The sequence below is a fragment of the Pteronotus mesoamericanus genome, unplaced genomic scaffold (assembly GCF_021234165.1).
Source record: "Pteronotus mesoamericanus isolate MK-2021 breed Mesoamerican mustached bat unplaced genomic scaffold, CSHL_Meso_final contig_24, whole genome shotgun sequence".
Taxonomy (NCBI): domain Eukaryota; kingdom Metazoa; phylum Chordata; class Mammalia; order Chiroptera; family Mormoopidae; genus Pteronotus; species Pteronotus mesoamericanus.
In genome coordinates this window covers 123,525-139,179 of record NW_026555100.1, presented here as the reverse complement: position 1 = coordinate 139,179, position 15,655 = coordinate 123,525, and the positions used below count along the sequence as shown (strand labels likewise).

Genomic DNA, 15,655 nt, shown 5'->3' with positions numbered 1-15,655 from the left:
ACATGCCTGGGTTGCCAGCCAGGTCCTCAGTAAGGGGTGTGTGAGAGGCAACCACACACTGATGTGTCTCTCCCTCTCCTTCTACCTCTCTTTACCCCTGTCTAAAAATAGATAAAATCTAAAAAAAAAAAATTATTAGAAACATTTTTCTACCAGACACTTTAGAACCAGAGCTTAGTAATCTTCAGGGAAGATAGTAACAGTGATTCCTGGATCATCATTTTCAAATTCTTAAAAAAAAAAAAAAGATTTTATTTATTTTTTAGAGAGAAGGGAAGGGAGAGGGAGAAACAGAGGGAGAGATACATCATGTGAGTAACATCCATCGGTTGCCTCTTTTACATGCCTCCAGTGACCCCACCAGGACTGAACCCTCAACCCAGGCATGTGCTCCGAACGAGAATGAAACTGGCAGCCTTTCACGTTGCCAGGCACCCAACTGACTGAGCCACACCAGTCAGGGCTCATTTTCAAGTTCTTTATCATTTTCTTCAGTGATACATTTGCCACATACTTTCTCTCAGTTTCTTTTTTACTTATGAGAATACGAATGATTTTTCTCATTACCTCTCTTTGGGATGTGAGTTAGTAATAGTTCCTCTTTCTAAAGCATGTTGTAGGCAGCTGTAAAACCTTTCAATTCTCTTATTTTCCTCCACTTTTTGATTTACTATCTTTAATAGAAAGTCTATATATTCCTCTGTTACCATCAGTTTTTCCTTAGGGCTTAATGGAACTTAGCCAAGTGTGCTCCGGCCACCCGACATAGTCTATCCTCTCTTCCCACTGGTAGGCCAGAGTTCTTGAAACCAGAATCTATCGCCACTTAAATGCAGAATCTGTGCATCTCTGCAACTACAGGCTCAAATTTCACAATGACATCATCATTCGCTTTTTTCAGAGCTACAATCATAGCATTTTTCACATAAGGTTTGTATGTAGTCAATAGCCAGCAACAGTTTTGTTTCTGAACCTCAAAGCCATTTATACTCCCATGAAGGAGGATGTTGTGGCCAGTACAGGAACTGGTGGTAAAAAAAACTTTTTCTTTCAGCAGCTGCACAAGCTCATCCTGTCCACACTGCCTTTCTGGCTGAGGCCCGCTTTGCTCAGACCCTGGGCCTCCATCTCCTGAACTCTGAGCTAGGATGCCATGAGGGATTTAGAGCCTGGACTTGGACTTGGACTTTGGCTCTCGCCTTCCCCTGGGGGGGGCCATATTGAAGCCCTATTCACTCAAGATGTTGACCTTCAACACCTGGCTGAGGTAGTTTGTCAGATTTCTCCACTATAAAGCTATTCTCCCCAATCCCGTACTATTGTGTGACCTTACTAACGTAGAAAGTTTTCTTAACTTTCTAGAGAGTCACTAACAATGGTACCCGGGGCCTGGAGGGGATTTGGGGAATCCCCTCCCGGAGAGTGGTGGGGGCAGGGCGGCACTGATCTGCAGAGGTGGGAGAGCTCCACGCAGACCTGGGTATCTCCGCGGAGTCCATCCCTGGGCCCCTAAGAGCCGGAAGGTCTCGGCTTCCTCGTTCAAGCTCCAGGAGGCAGTTCCGGGTCAGCTGGCCCAAGATGGCTCACACCTGGGGGCGGTGCTGCGCTCAGACCACGCCCCTAGGGCCTCGGGCTCCGCCCTTGGAGCAAGTGGCTACGCCCCGCGAGCCGACCCGAGGCGCCCTCGGAGTTTTCCGACCTGCTGGCTCCTCCTCCCGCTCCACCCTGACTGCTGTGGTGCCCGGAGAACCCGAGCGGGACAGAGGTGCAGACGGAGGAGCCGCGCCCGGGAGGTCCGCAGTGATAGCCGCTGCTGTCCGCGTCCCCTTTCGCCCCTTGTGGCTCCTCGCCCCCGTGGCCAGTGGCTAGGTGAGTGAGGGTCCCTAGCCCGCCCTGCGGCTTCCTGGTTGCACAGCGTGGGGGTAGGGGGCGGTGTCCAACTGGCCTGGGGCGGGTTCCATCTACTTGCATCTCTGCTTTGGCTGGATCAGCTTTGGGAGCTGCCCTCCCTGTGGATCCCCATGGCAAGGGGCACGTGACTGCGCTGCGCTGCCAGGGACAGTGGGCCTGGGTCGACTTGGGACCGGGTGATCCTGCGACCAGAAGGCGACTGGCTGGTGTGGACCAGTGGCCCCGTCGCCTCCGACCCAGCTTAGTTTTCGAGGGTGTGTGTGCCCTTCCGGGAAAGTCTTATACTAAGGAAATAGCTGGTAGAGGAGGCTGCCTTAAGGGGCTTTCTTCCGGAACTGAGGGGACGCAAGTTGCTGGGAGCTGCTGCTTTTGGAGTTTATTTGTAAGGCACTTTATTTGAAAGAATGCAGGTTTCACCCCGGGTGCTCTGTTCACCTTCTCTGCCTTTTCACCTTCTCCAGCCTTGGCCAGTTTCAGGGAGGGGTTCTTGGACTTTTATCTTCCTTGGGGCCTCAACTCTGTCCCTTAAAGGCTTAAAAAGGTAGAAACTGGGTCTGTGTCTTGAAGGAGAGTTGTGGAGTTCCTCACCCAAAAACTTTGGAGGGCAGAAGTTAAGCTAGCCTGTACTAGCCCAAGCGGGGAACAGTCTGCCTGGGACATTTCTGTCTCCACCCCTCTAATCAGTGACATTTTGTGGAGATGGGTGTTTAGGACAGACCCTGGGTATAAAGGTAGCTAGCCTTTCTGCTCTCTTTCCAGTCCTTTCACTTTGGTCCCTGCTGCCCTGACCTAGGCATGGAGTGGCAGTGTGAGGGATGAGCCTCTGCCCTGACCACACATAGGAACAAAAGCTTGCAGGACAGTGCCAGGTTGAGTCCAGGAGCTGGTCAGGCAGAGCCTGTTACATTGCTCATCCTTAACTGGCTCACAAGTTTCTTCATTCCTTCCTTGCTTCAGTTAATCGTTGGGAATTCCAGGGGCATTAACAGGTACCCTTCCTTCAAGGCACTTTGTGTTCTGTAATGTGTTCCCTGATGAGAGTGGCTAGGTGAGGTGCCAGGGCAGTTTGTTGCCCTGGCCTTGGGTCCTCACCTTGCGCATCCCTCCCTAATCTTGTCTCTTACTAGTCTCCTGCCTTTCCTCATCTTTAAAATGGGGGTGTTAACAATACCTACCTCACAGAGTGATCGTGAGGATTAAATGAGTGTATTTAACAATGGTACAGGTCAGGCAGTGACCTGAGCAAGTGACCTGGTATAACTGTTATACCATACTGGTGGGTGTCACCCAGATTAGACATAAAGCTCACAGCAAGGCCTGTGCATAAGTAATCACCTGTTACAGTGAAAATAATATAACTGTAATAGCTATCAATCCCTTTATTTAGCTGAAAGTCCCGCTGAGTTGAACTACTCTTCAGGCTTGTCCCTCTGTTTTAGCTCATGCTGTTCCATGTTATTCCACCCTCCTGGACATGCCCTCCTCCCCTCATTTCTACCCATTATTCACCACCCTCCTGGGAGCCATGCAAGTGCCTGCTCCCAGTAGGAAGGAACAAGATATACTGTGAGCCCACAAAGCTTTGGCACTGACCCACTTCTTGGTACTGGCCTTTCGTAGTATTTGTATGGCCTCATGTCTTATCTTTGTCCCTTTCTTTGACTCTACAGGGTGAGGGCTGTTTCTTATCTTTTATCTTACAGCACCCAGGATGGGCCTTGCCTAATGTGGGTGCTCAGTAGATGTTGGCTGAGTGAAAGAGGCAGGCCAGGGAAGTAAAGGTTCCCTGTTGTTAAGATATTAGATGTTGAGAGGGAAATGAGTCCAGACTACATGGTGGGAATAGGAGCTGGAAGTCCTTTGGCTCCTTTATGTAGCCAGGGCAACGGTGACAGACAGGGCACATCCTGGATTGCTGTTCCTAGAAGGCCAAGACTGATTGGTGATGCCTTGGTCACATGATTTTGAGGAGGTTGGGTAGTTTGGGATGAAGGAGTGAAAATTGCACCAAAATAGGTTAGTGTGATTCATTTTGAGAATTCACTGCAGGACAGAGAGAGAGAAAAAAGGCTCGTGTGGGCAGGAGGTGAATGTAGAAATGAAATCTGTGCCGCATGCTGGATGTTCAGAGGGGCTGGGCCTTTCTGGAGCTCTCTCGCCTTCCTTTCGCAGCTGCCGTCTCCTTGTAAGCCTGAAGCAGTTCCTGGCATTTGTTTTGTGGGTTGCCTGGGGGAGAGTCTGTATGTGTGTGTGCTTCACAGTCATAGCCAAGCAAATTAACCCAGGTTTTTGTGGATTTTTCTTCATAACACCCTCTGATCACATGTCCCTGGAACATCAGGAATTTGAGTGATACCTAGATAGGAAAGGTCTTAGGGGAAAGGAAGAAGCTGAAGTTTCCTTGGTGGAAATTTGCATTTTTAAAAAGAGTTGCTGAAATTCGCTGGCATATCTAAATAACCACTGAAGCGATACACTTGATTTGCTGGCCCTAACCCTGAAATAAAGGTTTGATGTCATATGGTGGGGAGATCCTGACAGTACAGCCTGCAGTGACTCGAATCACAGCTGACCATGCTACACTGATGAGAGAATTTAGGGAGAGCAACCAAGGAGATGAGACTGAGCTCATTTGTGTTGGGTGACCTGGGACAAGCCATGTAACCAACCACTCAGGCTCCCAGAGTTCTGGATGGTAAAATGCCTACCTCCTCAAATGGTTGTTTGCAGTAAGAAGATGTTTGCAGAAGGGGTTTGAGGTCAATTAGGGGGTGGTGATGATAGTGGTGGTATTGTGGATGTGTTACTGCAAGGAACCTGGGAGCTGGGAGTGACATGTACCGGTGGCTTTTGCCTGGCTCTGTGATCACTTAGTGTCTGGTTTTCCAGGGGCTTGTGCTCCTGAAGGTCCCACTGCTTTGGCAGAACAGAAGGGAGGGATTACTCCTGAAATTGAGAGGGAAGTCAGGTGTCCCAAGCCTCTTATACCTGGAGCATGAGGAGAGGCTGGCTTGGAACACAGCTATGAGAGCAATCAGAGAGAAGAGAAATTAGGCTGTTAACAGGGAGGTGGAGGGAGCATATGGCAGATTAAGCCCAGGGAGTGGCATCTCTGGGGAAGAGGGTGAGTATGTGGGGAAGGCTGGTGATAGCAGATGTGAGCTTGTATCCACCTAAAAGGTCACGGCTATTTTTAGGAAGTGGGTGGTGAGACTTGTTGAAAACTCTGTGTTAGGTTGTAACTGATGTCAGAGGCAAGGGGAGATGAGAAACTCACCTGGAACAGCTAATTAAAGAAAGAAAGATGAGCCTGTAAAGGAGCCAGAAAAAGAGCAGTTCAGAAGGGGGAAGGAAAACCTAGACACTGGCCCACCCGGAAACTAGGTGAGTCTGCTCCAGCAGTGGCCATCGCCGCTGTGGGAAGGGATGTGGAGGAGACTGGTTACCTTAGCTGGCACTGCTTTTGTGGGATAATGGGAAAGGGGAGTAGCAGGAGGTCATGATCTGGGGTTATTAAGTATAGGCAAGCTTTGAAGATGTGGGCTTTGAAAGGGAGGAGAAAGGTTGGATGGGGCTGGAGGAGGATGGCCTTGAGGGGTAGTTGTTTCTGTTTCCTTAACTCATTCTATTCCCATTTCTCCTGAGAAGTTAGCAGTGTGGATGCCCTGCAGTCAAGGATCCCTCCTTCCTTCCCCCACCTCTCTCCATGTCACAGAGACACAGGCACCTGTAAAACTTTGCATGTTTCACCAAATGGAGTCATAGTGTATATCCTACTCTGTACCTTGTGCTTTCTATTATTTTTATGATGGACAGTAACTCTGGATTACTATTCTACATCACTAGCAGGTCTATATGTAATGCTCAGATGTAACAACATATTTATTCAACTTTTCCTTTGTTGATGGGTATTGAGACCATTGACCATTTTTAAAACCTGGAACAATGTTGGAATAAACAACCTATAGGATTCTAATTGGAATGTCATTGAATGTATTTATTTTTAAGGAAAAGTTGACATTTTTATGACGTTAAGTTTTCTAAATCAGAGACAGATTACTTGTAATATGTCTTTGCTAGATGTTGTGAATGGGATTCTAACTGGATATGCTGAATTTATATAACTAGATAGAAGGAGGGAGGAAGGGGGAGAGAGAGAGAGAGAGAGACAGAGAGAGAGAAGGAATTTTTTTGTATTCTATTTTTTTGTATCTGTGTTTGCTGGTTGTTAATTTCAACCTTTATTTTTATTCATTTCTTCTTTTGGCTTTACCAAATCTATATTGTGTTGTGCTACCTTTAATATATAAATTGATTAATTTATATTTAGCCTTTTTTAAAAAAAAGATTTTATTTATTTTTAGAGAGGGGAAGGGAAGGAGGAAGAGAGGGAGAAAAACCATGAATGTGTGGTTACCTCTCGCAGCCCCCTGCTGGGGACCTGACCCGCAACCCAAGCATGTGCCCTGGACTGGGAATCGAACTGATAACCCTTTGGTTCTCAGGCTGGCACTCAATCCACCGAACCACACTAGCCAGGGTTATTTTTAGTCTTTATAAAGCATATAAAGCTCTACATTTTCTTTTGAGTATAGCTCTAGCTAATGGGCTTTTGTATGAAATGGTCACCTTTCTGTTGCTTTCTAATCATTATGTAAATAAGTTTGATCCAAGAATTATCTACAAGATGGGATTCTGAGTTTCTGAATAATTTTGTGAGGGTGGGGTATGGTCATAATTTATATTGACTGATATTCATTGGGTCATAATTAGTGAATGTGATCAGCAAAATCTCTTTTCATTGGGCTGCATTAAGATTTTCTTTGTGGCCAGCTATATGATAAATGTTGCAAGGTTTCATGGACATGAAAGAAGACTGTATTCTCTGTGGGGCATAACTTTAGAGTTATCAGATAACTTCAGCTTGCCTGATCTGACAGGTACTGACTAAGAAGTGTATCAAAAAGTCTCACTATATCTTTTTTTTTTAAAGTCAAACTCTACTAATATTTTTTTCTAGCTTTATGAATTTGGCCTTCATGTTTGACGTATGCAGGTGTATCAAGCTTATCTTTGTGAATTGTACCGTATGTCATTTGTGGTTTATTTAATGCTTTTGGCCTTTGGCCATAAATTCCATATTGTCTGTTCAGAAGAATATATTGCCAAGGATCTGGAAGAATCCCTTCTTCTGTACAGTCCTAAAATTAATAAATAAGTGTATTTTATAAAACTTATTTATAAAATAAATAAGTGAGTGAGAGGCTCAGAAATTTAGAGGCAGGCGTCAGTCTCAGTGGGGGTCATTCATGCCCCTTTAGATTTAATTCAGGCTGTGGAGTAGGTAGTAATCAGGTCTCCCCGACCTGTTTCTCAGCTCTCCATTATTGTGAGCTCCTTCCTTGATTGTCCCAGTGATTCCCCTGAAAAACAGATTATTAGGAGGGATGGATAAAATGAGATTTGCATGCAAACCCCAGGGCCAGGCCTGTGTACCTCTTTTTCTCCCTTTGCAGTTTCAGCCTGCTTCCTTTATGTTCAAAGATTTGGCCCAGTTGCTCTCACAGCAATTACTGTTTCCTTCCTCATTTGTAGCAGAAGGATGGACTTTCTTTGTTCCCCAGGGGACATGACAAAATGGATAGCTAGTACACAAAAAGGACCCAGGGCCAAATGTCAGATGTAAAGACTTGGACCCCCAAGTCTTAGGTTCTGTTTTATGTGATATTTTAAGTTGCACAAACTGTTAAAAAGAACTGGCTAAACTGTGTCGTACCATGAAATCCTAGTGAGTAGTTTTCCAAGGTCTGTTTTTCCAGATAAAGGCAAACGACAGAAAAATGGCTGGAAAAGCCCTCGGCCTGCTGAGGCAGGATTATTGAAAAGTCCTCTCCATATTTTTAATGTTAATATTTTCACTTCTGGTTTTTCTCTGTGTTTATCTAATATGTTTTTGTGCAACCCTTAAATATTAACCTTTCTTTCTCACTTAAAAAAGAAAATGTTTCTTTTGTAATCAGCACATGACTGGTGTGCGGGCAGAAGAAAGGATGGTAGAGGCTTTCTCAGTTATAAAAAAAAGTTTCTCTTGTAATCAGCACATGACTGGGGGAGGGAAAAAGGATTGCAAAGATGATAACAAACTGAAAGTGGTGGCTTGTGTCTTTGGCAGAGAATTTAGAGAATTCAGACTGTTTGCATATTGGATATTCTTGATTTTATTCATTGCATCTTGTTTTCTGTTTATTACTTATTACACTTGGATGTTATTTCTTTCCTGGTTGCTGTTATCCTGGTTACAATTCTCATCATTTCCTCTTCCGCACCCACCTGCATTAGGATTAAAGTTTGGTTATGAATTAAGAGAGGAATTATCTCTTACTCTTTAGAAATTAGAGGATTAATAAGTGTCTGTTCCATGAAGTTGTCCAGGCACCAGACTCTATGTCTGGTTGTATGTAAAGTTGCTCCCAGCAGTCTCTAAGGTGATGGTTTTCAAACCTGAGCATGTATGGGAACAACCTGGAAGATTTGTTAAAACACGGAGTCACTGGACCCTACCTCCAGGCGTTCTGATGTAGGAGGTCTGTGGTGAGGCTTAAGAATTTTCATTTCTCTCTCTCTCTCTCTCTCTCTTTTTTTTTTAAAGATTATTTATTTATTTATTTATTTTTAGACAGGAGGAAGGAAAGGAGAGAGGGAAACATCAATGTGTTGTTGCGTCTTGTGCACCCCCTACTGGGAACCTGGCCTGCAACCCAGGCATGTGCCCTGACTGGGAATTGAACAGGTGACCCTTTGGTTTGAAGACCAGCACCCAATCTACTGAGCCACATCAGCTGGGGCAGAATTATCATTTCTAATAGTGTTACCGAACAAAAAACGGAGGCTCGGTTCCCTGTTGCCACAAAAAGCCAAACTTGTGAGACAGGTGCTGATGCAAAAGGGAAGAGATTTATTCAGGTGCCACACAGTCTGGGAGGATGGTGGACTCCCTTGTCAAAGACCGTCTCAAATCGCTCAAGCCCTCAGTTGTTACAGGAGTAGAGAGGGGAGGACTTTTTTTTCTAATCCAATTATCACTCTATGTGTGTGTGTGTGTGTGTGTGTGGCGGGGGTGTTCGATATCCATTCATCTTTATAGCTTTTCAGGATCTGGAGCCCTAGCCATTCATATCTCTAGCTTTCTGGTGTGCTCGGTGTAAGAACCTCCATGTGTAGCCATCTTGGCCAGTGGGCGGAGACCCCCCTGGCACTCCACTATTTTAGGGTAGCAGTACGTGTCCAAGTTGTGCTCATGCCTCCAATCTGGGGACCACACTTTGGTTTCACTGCTTTTCCTCATTTATAGCACTTCCCTTACCTGCCTGGCCCAGGAGAGCTGACTTTCATATCTACATGACAGGACCGTGCCTTGCTGCCAGGGAGACTTTGAAACAGTCCTTATTTGGGGCTGCCATGTGCCAGGCTACAGCTAGTTTTCTGTTATAGAAGCAGAGGGAGACAGATAGCTTAAGGGGGACAGCCAGAAGTTTCTGACCACCTCCCATTGCTGTCCTTAATTTGAAGCCACTATGGTGCTTGTCAGTGTTGCCATTGGCTAACTTAGGAAGTGGGAATTGTTGGTGTCTCCTGACAGCTGGTGAGCTAGCACACAGTGCAAGGCATGGCAGCCTCCGATCCTGTGGGCTGGTGAAGAAACTGGCAAGCTGCCGCTGCTGCTTTGCTGACGTGCTAAGAGTCCTTGTTGCTTCCAGGCCATTCCCATTAGTCAGGACTGGCAGCCACATAACACCACCTCCCAATTTTACAGGTCATACAGGGTGAGGGTTGGGGGCTCCAAGACCCAGTTTAGGGATGCAGGGTATTTCCTGCTGTGCTCCACCTGCCTCCCCTCCCCCACAACTTGCCTCCCTCAACTTCAAGTATCACACATAGGTGACTATTTCTGGAAGAGCTTGGGGGCAGAGGCCATTTGAACCCTGAACGGAGCTGGGACTAATGGTTTATGCATCTCCTGGTATCCCAGTGAGATCAGAACAAGTGGCTGCCAACCCTGCTGTCTGCTGCTGTTTACTCACGGGGAGATGAACCTGAGGAGAAACTATGTCATAGAGACTTCCTTGGAGCAGGGGACACTTTCTGTGTGGCTCAGTTTTGTGGGATTATATTTGCAGGGGGGTGGCAGAGTCACTTTCTCATTCTGTCTTTCCCAGGGTAGCCTGTATATTCCTCACATCCATTCTCCTGCTGGGAAGGTGGAGTGGAGCCCAGAAGTGTGCTGAGTGTAGGGGAGCCATTCTGGGCCATCGTACACCTGCCTGGAAGTGGAGAAACACAGTTCTACCAGCCAGTCCTGAGACTTCCCGCATGCCCCTTCTGCTCTCTCAGTAAAATGAGCGAGTTGAACCAAATGATTTCACGAAGGCCCCTTCCAGCTCCAATGTTGTAGGATTCTTGTGTGGTCCAAATGCCACTGCACAGGAACTGGCTTTTTATTTCTAAGAGGTGTCTTTCAGAACCTGCTTTCTCAAGTTCAGTCCCTAGGTCCAGCCTAGGCACTGCCCCATTGCCACTCTCCCAGCCTGCTGTGCCCAGACTTCTCCTGGTGCCGGCCCTAGGAGGGCAGGGTCTGAGGCACCGCTTGGCTAATGATTGATGTGGGCTCCAGCTATTCTTAATTCATGACAAGTGGGTAGGGAAGTTGAATGTTTAACAGCACCTTCTGTAGGCTTTTTGTTCGATGCCTGGGAAATACACTCAGGGATGGTGGACTGCTGCCCTGAGGCTCTCCCTGGCTTCTTTCTGTAGCTTAATGGCACCTGTGACCGACTCCTCAGAGGTGAGACAGGGCCCAGTGAGGGCAGGGCTCTGGGGCTCTGCAGAGGGTAGGGCCACCACCTACCTACTTTTAGCAGAGTTAAGGGTGTTCATACACCGTGGAGGTCCTCCCTTGGCATGGGAGGGAGAGAGGAATGTCCTAGATATGTCCTCTGCCCCCAGAATTCCTGGAGCCTACTTACCAGAAAGTCAGACCGAAGAGGCTGTCAGAACAGGTGCCACCCAGGGTTTGGAAGAGGGCCTTGCTGTGCCCAGCCCTGTGCTAGCTGGTGGCAGGAGGAGGAGAGGCCTGTCCTACAGCCTGGACATTCTCTCACTGGGAGGCATAATTCTAGCTCTGGCACTAGTTGGGTATCTGACCCATGCTTGTCAAGAAACGTCTCTCAACCTTAGTTCCTTTGACATGGTAGTACCTATCTTGTAGGAACACTGTGAAGATTAATGAAGGATGTACTCATAGTGAAGTAATGTATGTACCTATCACAGGTACTGGAAAACAGGAATATTATTAGAACACTACAGTCGTAGAAAACATTTTAGGCCAAGTGCTGGTGAGGATCATTGTGGGTGGAGATATCAGGGTGGGCTTTTTGAAAGAGCTGGGCTTCATCTGGCCTAACGGAAGGCCAGGATTTATGTAGGTGTAAGGAAGGTGTCAAGGGGATTGGAGGACAGAGCAGGTAAGAGGGACTGCTGAACAGAAGTCCTGAAGATGCAATGTTCTGAGGTAGCGAGTGGCTTGGTTGAGCTACGGACAGGCATTTCCTATGGTCCTTTCCATCACACAGATACCTCTGGGAACATTCCATTTTCTTGCCATGGCACAGTGTCACTCAGACCAGAGTCCTTTGGCAGAGCTTAGGATCCTGTCTGCACAGGTCAGCCCTTACTCGAGACCCAAGAGAGAGTCTTCTCCATTGTGATCCGTAGGCTCTGGTGGAAACTTCTTTTCAGCTTCCAGTTGTAGGAGCCTGGCTGGGGACCTTGTCGCCACGAGGAAAGCAGCCTTCAGTAAGTGCTATTTGAAGGAGAGTGTACCTGCTGCCTCTTGGCAAGGCGGGGGTGCTTCAGCCATTGGGAGATGGAATAGGTACTCTCTCAGGTCTCCTAGGTTTGAAGGGACCTGGGTTTTCCAAAGCTGTTTGAACAGGCCCCAAGGGCTGGGTATATCCAGACCTCCCTGGTAGAGGCCAGGGAACCCTCTGCTGCCTTTAGATCTTTAGTCTTACCCTGCCAGCCACCCCTGGCCCCCATTTCATTGTGAGAGAGGACCTATGACAGGTTTTCATATGGAGGTGAGATGGCTCATGAATGTTAACTGGCAGGCGTAGGGGCGACATGCATTCCTTTGATTACAAATTCAGGTGCCTGCAGGCGCCATTGAGGTGGGGACAGTGGGCAGCTGAAGCAGGCACACCTGGCTGAAGGGGGCAGCCGCTACAGCCAAAGCCTAATGCCACGTTTCCTATATTTCTATTAAAACAAAATTAAGTCAGAGAGTCTCTTTTGCAACACCACCCCTCCCCACAAAGAGATAAATGTTTATGAACTACAAAACCTTCACAGAGCCCCAGGTTCTGGGTAGCACACGTTGACAACAGATTCCTCACAGACCCACTCATTTAAGAGGTGATGGAGGAGAGATGCCCCAGAGACCCTTGGGTTTGCCTGTCAGAGAGAAGGGGTTTTCTAGGCCCCGCCCCCAGCTCCCAAAGATCACATTTCCTGATCCTCAGCCTTATCTCCATTTTTCCTGGGAATGCCTCTTACACAGGTACTCCTAGGCATTTCCTTTAATTGCTCTATTGTGTTTCTTTCCCCAGTTAGAGGGAGAACCTGGAGCAGGCCAAGACTTTGTTTTCACCTTCTCTGTCCTCTGGGAGTCTAGCCTAGGGGTAGAATTATGTGAAGCTAATGAAACTGAAGCCTCAGCTTTAGACACCCTGCCCCTCAATTGCCTCTGGGCATCCCAAGGCCCAGCCTGGGGAGGGAATTCAGTCACATGCGTTTGTAAAATTGGCCAAGAAGTGTTGTTTCATATTCGTTCTCTTAAAGAGGGCCCCTTAAATTGTACATGCTCCAGGCCCCACATAACCTGGGCTTCCCCTGTAGATGCTGAGGTTTTTGTGTGTGTGTGTGTGTGTGTGTATATGACTGGTATATTTCACTTAGTATATTTATGAGGTTCATCTATGTTGTAGCATGTATCAGAATATTCCTCTTTATGGATGAATAATATTCCATTGTGTGACTGTATCACATTCTGTTTATCAGTTCATTAGTTGATGGACAGTTCAGTGGATTACACTTTTTAGGCTGTTAGGTAGGTATAATGCTGTTAGTGTTACAGCGATGCTGTCAGCGAAACAGCACCAGTTGTTACGGGCAAAGTTGGACCTTGATTCTTGAGTTCGGCAAAGAAAGAGTTCAGAGCCAGGCACTCAAATTGTAAGAGAAAGTTTATTTAGAAAGTTACAGAGGGTGTACAAGTGAGGCAGCTGGGCTGTGTAGGCCAGGAAACAAGTTACAGAGGCAAAAGAAGGGCCCTTGGAGCTCAGGAGAGACAAAGGCAAAGGTATCTCACCTGGGAGGAAGAAGAGGGAGAAGGGAAAGGTGAGCCCAAGAGGTGCTGGTTTTTACCAACAATTGGCTGGCGTCCTGCCTTTTGGGCAGTGGACTCTTGGCTTAGGGGCAGGTTGTGGGGGTCCTGGGACAGCTCTGTTAGGATCCTAATGTTTCACTTTGGCATGTCACTTTTTTCCCTCTGGTTGTCGGTTTCCCTACTTGTGAAATGCGAGCAGAGGTGGAGTAGATAGGAATGAACTGAGTCATCTCTAGGGCAGAGTGACCTCTGACTTGCCATTTGCATGGCCCAGCCCTCTGGGTGAGATTGCCCTGCCTGTGCGGATTATCCCGGGACCTTTTCTCTCCCTAGAGCATTTGCATTGCTTGCTGGGTGTGTCATGCCTGGCCACGGGGAACCCATTCAGAGTCTCACCTTGGTGACTCATGTTGCCTGGTAATAAAAGTGAGCAAAACTTTTTTTAGCTCTTATTCCCGGACTTACCGGAGAGGTGAGCTCCTGGCCCTTCCTTTCTCTGTTGGGGTGGTTTTTATTGGTGGTCTTGGTGGTTTATTGTTGGGTTGGCCAAAAAGTTCGTTTGGTTTCTTCCATATGATGGCTCTAGTAGTGCTTAGTTGTCTTTAACTTCATTTGAAACAATTTTGTTAGATTGTATTGTGACAGCTGTCATATTAATGAGCATTAAAAAAAGTTTATCAAAATTGGTGAATTTTTGTGTAGCCATTTTAATATTGAAGATAGATGAAAATATGCAACATTTTCAGCATATTATCTTTATTATTTCAAAAAAGGTAGAAATGCAACTGAAGCGCAAAAAAAAAGATTTGTGCAGTGTTTGGAGAAGGTGCTGTGACTAATCGAACATGTCAAAAGTGGTTTGCAAAGTTTCATGCTGGAGATTTCTCTTTGGATGATACTCCATGGTCAGGTGGTAGTGATCAAATAAAGATATTAATTAATAACAGTGATATACAACGGAGATAGCTGACATACTCAAAATATCCAAATCAATAAGGTTATTGGTGAAAATGAAAAAATGTGTTTTATTTTACAGAAAAAAACCTAAATGGACTTTTTAGCCAACCCAATACTTCCCTTGTCAAAAAAAGCTTGCTGAGCTAGGGGAACTTGTGCATAGATCTCTTATACAAAGAGAGCAGAGGCCTTTTCAAAGAGGACACCATGCAAGTGTTACCAGACATGTTGCTCTGGTTCCCCAGCAGCAGAGTTAGAAGATGATATGTTTGTGGGTTGTGGGTAAAATTCATACAGCAGAGCCGAGAAGTCTCTGGTGACTGTCCTGTGATGTTTGTGGCTCTTGATGGGGGAGTGTAGCCTGTGTGAAGATGGGGAGCTGGTTTAGAGCGTTGGAGGGAGAGTAACTGGGGGTAGTAGAAAGAAGGACATACTGAGAATCTGGAAGAGATATCCTGAGACCCACTGTTGGTGCTGTTTGGCTGTAGGACCTGGGTTGAGCCACTCAGTTTGCCTTTTCCCCACCTGGACGAGAGAGGGGTTCAGAGCAGTAGCTCCCCATGATCTTCCAGCTCAGCTAGAAGGGTTGTGTTGTACAGGCCATAACTGCTGCAGGGCTTGGAGTGTTTGGCCCCACTATGGGCCTAGTGATTGTGGAGAAACAGCACTTGAGTTGGATTTTCAGGGAATGGAGAGATTTGAGAGCTAAGTGGGGACGGCAATGGAGGGGGGTGGCTCAGACACATCTGGGACTAGTGCTTGATTAACGTCTGCTGGTCCCTCCTGCTCTGTTTCTCTTGCTGGTCCTGGGAGGAGCCCATTCTGATCAGGTGTAACTGGGAGCAGCTTCCCTGTGTGGAAATGGTGAAACAAACACAGGCCTGTCTCCCCAGCCTGAGCCCCCCTTAGAAACACAGGCCACAATTTCCCTCTTTTTTTGAGTGGGGGTGGGGTGTTTCCTTTTGTTCTGACCATATTTAGGACTTGGGTGGAGGGCTTTTGATAAGAACTTTGGTGTCTATAAGGACTGCAGCTTGAGTCCGGTCATATTCAGGGCCTGGGTTTCAGCCAGATGCTGACACCATGTGTAGGTTCACCGTTCTCCTTTGCCTGTTTTCCATTCCTTTGAAATCCTGAATTGGGTTTAGCATTTGAGTAAGTGATGGCTATTCCAGAAGTCTGTGTTGTGTGGACAGGTGTCAAAGGGGGCTCTCTCCAGCAACAGGAATGAGCCAGGTTTGTCAGAGAGCTGTGCTGTGGAAGGCTAAGTGGAGAGACCTCATGTATGAATCTTTGTGCATGTGAAAGTGGTCCTTCCTGCGTTGCTTCCTCCCCTTCTCAGTT

The 15,655-nt window shown here is 46.8% G+C and overlaps 1 protein-coding gene and 1 pseudogene across 2 annotated transcripts in view; one reads left to right on the top strand and one right to left on the bottom strand.

The window, feature by feature from the left end:
- Positions 1-563: 563 nt before the first annotated feature.
- On the bottom strand, positions 564-3,012 carry LOC129069720 (tRNA wybutosine-synthesizing protein 3 homolog; annotated as a pseudogene).
- The window catches only part of ANXA11 (annexin A11), a 42,714-nt gene continuing 28,774 nt past the window's right edge, over positions 1,716-15,655 (top strand). The window contains exon 1 of one of the 2 annotated variants that reach the window (XM_054572482.1): positions 1,716-1,869. The gene's annotated coding sequence lies outside the window, so the exon portion shown is untranslated. Of the gene's footprint in view, positions 1,870-5,045; positions 5,296-15,655 lie in introns of those variants that run through there. The other variant, XM_054572481.1, reaches the window with a different exon arrangement.